Source organism: Vulpes lagopus, chromosome 23 (genome assembly GCF_018345385.1).
Source record: "Vulpes lagopus strain Blue_001 chromosome 23, ASM1834538v1, whole genome shotgun sequence".
Taxonomy (NCBI): Eukaryota; Metazoa; Chordata; class Mammalia; order Carnivora; family Canidae; genus Vulpes; species Vulpes lagopus.
In genome coordinates this window covers 100153-106614 of record NC_054846.1, presented here as the reverse complement: position 1 = coordinate 106614, position 6462 = coordinate 100153, and the positions used below count along the sequence as shown (strand labels likewise).

At 48.0% G+C, this 6462-nt stretch overlaps 1 long non-coding RNA gene across 1 annotated transcript; it reads left to right on the top strand.

Annotated features, from left to right (window-relative positions):
* The first annotated feature begins 2922 nt into the window (after positions 1-2922).
* Positions 2923-6203, top strand: LOC121480880. Its single transcript, XR_005985134.1, has 6 exons — positions 2923-2973; positions 3494-3671; positions 4283-4466; positions 4603-4818; positions 4941-5161; positions 5559-6203. It is a non-coding gene; the product is annotated as an uncharacterized LOC121480880 (long non-coding RNA).
* The last annotated feature ends 259 nt before the right edge of the window (positions 6204-6462 follow it).

Here is a 6462-nt window from a genome sequence, read left to right as displayed (position 1 = left end):
TTCCTTCATTCCAGGCCCGTGGGCAAGGGCATTCGCCTTCCTGTGGACGGTGCCCTCGCCTTGGGGGCGACCGGGGGGGGGGGGTCACTGGCAATGCTGCCCTGATGGTCTGCTCGTTTCCACCGGCAACCTCTTTGCCCAGGGCTGTTCGACCTCGAGGCGGCTTCCTCACTCTTTCCCAGGACTGGCAGCTCCTCAGCCCCCTGAGCCATGTGATGCTGCTTGACGCCCCTAAGCCCAGGACAAGGAAGGGGCCGCCCCTGAAGGAATTGCAGCTGGTCGGCAGTGGATGTTGAGGAGGACACCCCACTCCTTGGTAGAACGTGCTCCCCGACGGCCACAGGCAGGGGCCCCTCGGCTCTGTCCCTGCAGGGAGGAGTGTGCCCTCCACTCGGGGGGGCCAGGCCGCGGCCGCCTCCAGCTCCAGGCCCTCAGGACCGCCCAGGCCGGGGTGCTGAGGCCCCGCTCCACAGCAGCCCCCGTCACCCAGTGGCCAGAGCGGGCCTGCAGGCCCCGGCGCCTCCGCCTGTGGCTCAGGGTGGGTGCTGGGGGGTGGAGGCCTGCGCCAAGTCGGCTTCCTCGGCCCCTCCGTCAGGGGTGACAGGCACCCTGTGCTTGAGAGGCTCTGCCCACCCCTGCCTCTTCCCTTTGTCTTCCCACCCCTGCCTCTTCCTTTTGTCTTCCGTGCTGGCTAAGGAAGGGGCGGGAGGCCTGGAGGGAGGATGCTCTTGCTCACACCAGCACCCACGACGGTGAGAACTAAATCTCCGTTGCTTCGAAGCCAGGCGCTTCATGGTGTTCTACTCTCGCAGCCTGCCTGGACGAAGACACCCTTCAAGGGCATTCCCCCTCTCGCCTTTCCAACACGCCTCCGCATTTCTAAATCTCTGCATCTCTATTGTCTCAGCGTCTGCTGTCTGGACAACCTAAACTGACATTTCTTTCCAGCGACCAGCAGTACATCGATTGGATGTCCTGTGTTTCTCCTTGGGGATCTGTGTCGTCACCAAACACACACACACAAACCCTGCCAACAAACAGAACCCAGAATTAAATGCTTTCTCCCATTCGATCCCATCTGGTTCATCACCTTATTTTTGCAGTTGTCTTGGTAACATTATCCGTCTTCGTTTTAATACATTCTCATTACAGGTGACAATTTTCAAAACCCTAAGTTTTAGACTTGTAATTTTCGAGTGTTTCTGGTTGGCCTCACTCTCATGCTAACATCATGAAAGACGTGTCGGCAGTGGCTCTGGGAAGGAGCAGAATGAGGAGGTGCTGTGGTCCACGCAGTCATGCAGCCTTGAGGATTTTGGGGGTTTTGTTTGCTTTTTTAAGTAGCCTCCACACGCCAGCACGGAGCCCAGTGCAAGGCTTGAACTCACAACCCTGAGATCAAGACCTGAGCTGAGACCTAGAGTTTGACCTTTAACCGACTGAGCCACCCAGGTGCCCCCAGGCTTGAGTTCTGATCCCAGCTTTATCACCCACCGGGTGAGACCTTGAAAGGGTTATTTGACATTCTCGAGCCTCGGGTTCCATCTGCCGTAAACCGAGGGTAATATAATTTAAATTAAAATGTTGTTGGCAAGATCTAAACGCCATGTACAGTGACTGGCACGCTACTAATACTATTTCTCTGGGAAGGTTTCAGTACCGTGCTGCTGTCATCTAGGATGAGCTGGTTTTGATAATATTCAACTATGGCCTTTTCCATGGTTAACGTGTACTAGAAGTTTTTTGAAATTTTCCTATTATATTTCTTCCTCTAAATTTTGGGGCCTATCTCATTTTTGGACCTGTGACCAAATAACTTCACATAAGAGAAGAAAATGAAAAAGCCCTGATTTGTTTTTTGTTTTGTTTTTTTTTTGTGCTATAGTATCATTCTCATTTATTTTTCCAACCTTAACCTGAACAAGTAGAGTCATCAAATGGAGATTTCTTGGTAAAAGTTAAACATTCACCTGCTGAAATACAGGAATTTGGTTAATAGTCAATGAAAAATAGGTAAATGTCCCACAGAGAGATAGACCCAAGTCCTTAGAGACAGATTTTTTTTTCTTTTTTTTTTTTTTTTAATTTATTTATGATAGTCACAGAGAGAGAGAGAGAGAGAGAGAGAGGCAGAGACACAGGCTGAGGAAGAAGCAGGCTCCATGCACCGGGAGCCTGATGTGGGATTCGATCCCGGGTCTCCAGGATCACGCCCTGGGCCAAAGGCAGGCGCCAAACCGTTGCGCCACCCAGGGATCCCTAGAGACAGATTTTTAAGAATTAAATCTTGTTAGACTTATTGAATCACTATATTGTATGCCTGAAACCAATGTAACATTGTATGTCAATTAAACTTATGTGTGAAAAATAATAATAATGAAATCTTGCTAACCAGAAAGCTCTTCCAGAGTGAGGGAAAGAAACACTGCCCCACTACTGACAGCAGGCCTGGCACCCATCCCTAGGGTTGGGTGCCTTCCTGTTGAATAATTTCATAGAACAGCAGCATCGGACTGTGGAGGCCAAGAAAAATCAAGGCCATCCCACCTCAAGTTTAGCATTAGCACAAGTACAGCCATCTGAGGCCCCTGTGAATAAGAGCTGAACTTTATAAGAAAAACTGCGGAATGTCCTCAATGTCCTCGCAGGGAATCCCATATCAGAAAGACAACAGAGCCCGCCCCCATGGTAGAAAGTCCCATATTAGAATGGGAACAGAGCTCAATGCCCTTGAAAGCCCCATATCAGAATGTAAACAGAACTTGAGAAATTCCTCCACCCCTTCTGGAGGTCCCCTAGACCAGCCTATAAAAAACCCAGCTGCAACCCACTTCGGGGTCCAAGTCCCTGCTCCACTGTGTCGGGTGTACTTGGACCCAAGCTCGAGCTTGTAAATAAACCCTCATGCGCTTGCATCGTTGTCAGCTCCTCGGTGGTTTCTCGGATTCGCAATCTTGGGCACAACAGGACAAGGTCAGTCTGTGACTGTCATGGATCGAGACAACAAGACAAGACCACCCCGTAATCAGGTCTGAACACTACAAAACCATGAACATCATCCAAACCGCAAAGACGCCCCAGCATCCCTCCCATCCTGCCTAAGACAAGTGGCTGCTAGATCTTTAGGAAACACAGCACCAGCCTTGCTCTCCTCTCCTCTCTAGATAAGATCCAGTCATAGGCTCGTACCTGCTTCCTGACAGCACTCGATCCAAAGCAAAGCCCCATTTCCTTGAGCCTTCTCCAAACGAGTCTTGACACCAAGTCTGGCTCCTGTCATGAACCCTTCCTAACCCGACGGAGATGTCCATGGCGCACAGTCTTCCTGGCTGTGGAGGTGAACCCAACTGGTCCAACCACACAAGTGTTGTCGCTGGTCTTTGGCTGGGGGGCTTCGGTGTTCTAGTAGATGAGCTACCGATGGGATTACTGTGTCCCCCGCATCCATTCATTTGTTCATACATTTGTGTATTTATTCTATGCACGTTTTTAGAGCCCCGGCTTTGTGCTGGAGCCTCTGCTGCACATTGAGGGACGTGAGATGGATTACACGCTGCTGTCCGTGGAAGCGGTCTCGGCAAGATGAGAACTACCTGTACTACAGACACGTCGTAGGTCAGCCACTGCACCAGCTGCCTTACACAGGGGACCTCTGGTCCTTACCCTCCTAGGTAAGGATTATTTCAGTCCTACAGATGAGAAAACTCAGGCTCAAAGGTTAAAAAAACACTGTTAGAAAGAGGCAGAAGCGGGATTTACATAGCTCCAAAGTCCATGTGCTCTTTCTTTCTCTCTAGCAGGTTACAGAACAGAAGGTTTACCTGCTGTAACAGGAGTAAAGTTACCAGCTAGTAACTACTAGTTTGAGAGGAATTCCCAGAGAAAAGTATTTTGAGTGGTATTTTATTGCATCTTAAAATGATAAAGTCACTATCATGATCTCACAGAAAGACCACTTAGATGTCCTGACACAAACCTGTTAGTATCTTTGTAAATTAACTTCTGGTCTTCTGCATTTGCATAACTAGCATGTATTGCTCTGATCAATATGTACGCTTGTGTCTTATCAGCCTAACTCTGGGGGAAGACAGTTGCCGGGCCAGCTATGGGCGTGGGTGTGGTAGTGGTGGAGGGACAGAAAGGAACAGCATCCAGACGGAGGGAGCAACGGGTGCAAGGACAGGCAAAGATGCTAGAAGTTGGGAAATAATCACTTTGAGCCTTATTATTAACCATGTGCATTCTTAAGGTACACTGCGTAATGAAAATCTCTTGAACACAGAAAGAAGTGTAATAAAAGCAAAGAGGAGGGACTTGGCCAATAAGGAGGTCAGAACCAGGGATGAATGTGTCGGCGCTGATTCTGCATCACTCAGGCGGAGCCACTTTCCCTGGTGAACTGAGCCCTATGCTGCAGAGAGGATAGCTCTCTCGTGGCTCCCACCCCCCGCACTGATCCCAGCTCAGTAAGTAACCTCCCAGCTTGTTCCCTGACCCCAAGGAAGCTGCGGGATGGTTTTGCATTTCTAGGATTTGGGATCTGACATCTGTGTAGATTAAGGCGAGTCACTCATCCGTTCTCTGTGATACTCTTTCCTACAGCAAGAGCAATAGTACTTGCCCTGCCTCCCTCGGGAGCCCCTGAAAGAATCAGATTAGAAACCTGAAACAGCTTCATCGGAGTCCAGGTCATCCCCCCGAGAGGTTACAAGGTTTTTTTGGCATTCCTTTAGAATGACCCAGTTAAAAATGCCTGTTTTTCCAGAAGGTGCCTTAAAGAGTGACCCCGAGGGAGGGAATTTCCACACCACGGCAGAGGTGAGAGGTGGAGCTCCCAGGAGACGTGCTGTGCACGTAACTGCCTCATTTCACCCTAATAAGATTGGCCACATGTAGAATATAACAAAAATGATGCCCGAAACTCTCTTTCTTATTCAAAGAGGATTTATGTGTGTTCAGAACTAAGAAGTCATGTGCTCCAACCTGCTGCGGCCACTCATCCCCTTTCCGTGTAGTTAACGACAATGATTCCGTACCACACCGGTCAGCCCAGGCTGCCATACCCAGCACCACAGACTGATGCCCTACACAACACACTTATTTTCTCACAGTTCTGGAGGCTGGGAAGCCCGAGATCCAGATGCAGATGATTCGATTTCTGGTAAGTGCTGTCTTTGTGGTTATGTCCTCACGTGGCCGAGAATAAGAGGGAGGGCGAGCACGAGCATGAGGGAGCATGAGCTCGCGTCTCCTCTCTAAGAGCATTAATCCCATCATGTGGAGCCCACCCTCCTGATCTCATCTGACCCTAATCACCTCCCGGAGGAGGCTGCACCTCCAGATAACATCACATTGGTGGGTAGAGCTTCAACATAGGAATGTAGGGGGGACACAAACACTGAGTCCCTAACACGGAGTCCCACCTCTGATGATGCATCTGAAGTTGTCGACTGTATGTTTTACCCACCCGGGGTGGGGGGAGGGGGTGAAGGGCGTTTTAACAAGTCTGCAGCAGAGACAGAGAAGGCACTTTGAGCTTTCCTGTTTCTAACCCTTAGATCCAAAGCAATGCACAGCTCCACACACTCTGAAGCGGTGCCAGCGTGAGGATGGGCCTTTTCTGAACACTTCACAAGCCTTCACACTGCCATGGGTGGCGTGTTGGACCCGGGCCAGTGGCATTACCGTCTAACGCAGTTGCTGCTTCATTCATGGAATCAGGGCAGGTTCCAGCACGAGATAGAAGGCAAAGGTGAAGTAAAGGCAGAAGAACGCTGAGCCTCTCAAATGCCTCTCATAAATATCACAGTTATTCTGGCCAAACCACATTCTCTTTAAACCCTGTAACTCCTAGTCAAAAATCTCAAATTAAACCTAGTTTAGATTTTCTTTCTTTTTTTATTTTTAAAATTAAATACCATCATTCTACTCTCTTTTTATGATTTTTTTTTAGATTCCACATATAAGTGATATCATATACTACTTGTCTTTTCTCTGACTTATTTCACTTAACCTAATGTTTTCAAGGTTTATCTATGTTGTTGCACATGGCAGGATGTCCTCCTTTTCATGACCGAATAATATTCCATCGTAAATATATATCATACCTTCTATATCCGTTCATCTGTTGATGAGCGCTCAGCCTGTTTCCATACGTTGGGTCTTGTGAATAGTGCGGCAATAAACAGGGAAATGCACGTGTCTCTTTGAGATCCCGTTTTCATTTCCTTTGGGTATACACACAGAAGTGGGATTGCTGGGTCATATGGTAGATCAGTTTTTAAGTTTTGAGGAAGCTCCATATTGTTTTCCATTAAATTATGTGGATAATTTTTATTATAATAAAATAATTAGTGATTTTACTGAAATAAAGGTAAACAAAGAAAAGTGGTCTTAAAGAATGGAGATTAATCATTTATAAACAATTAAGTATATAACTTATAGTGATATAAATTATTAAAA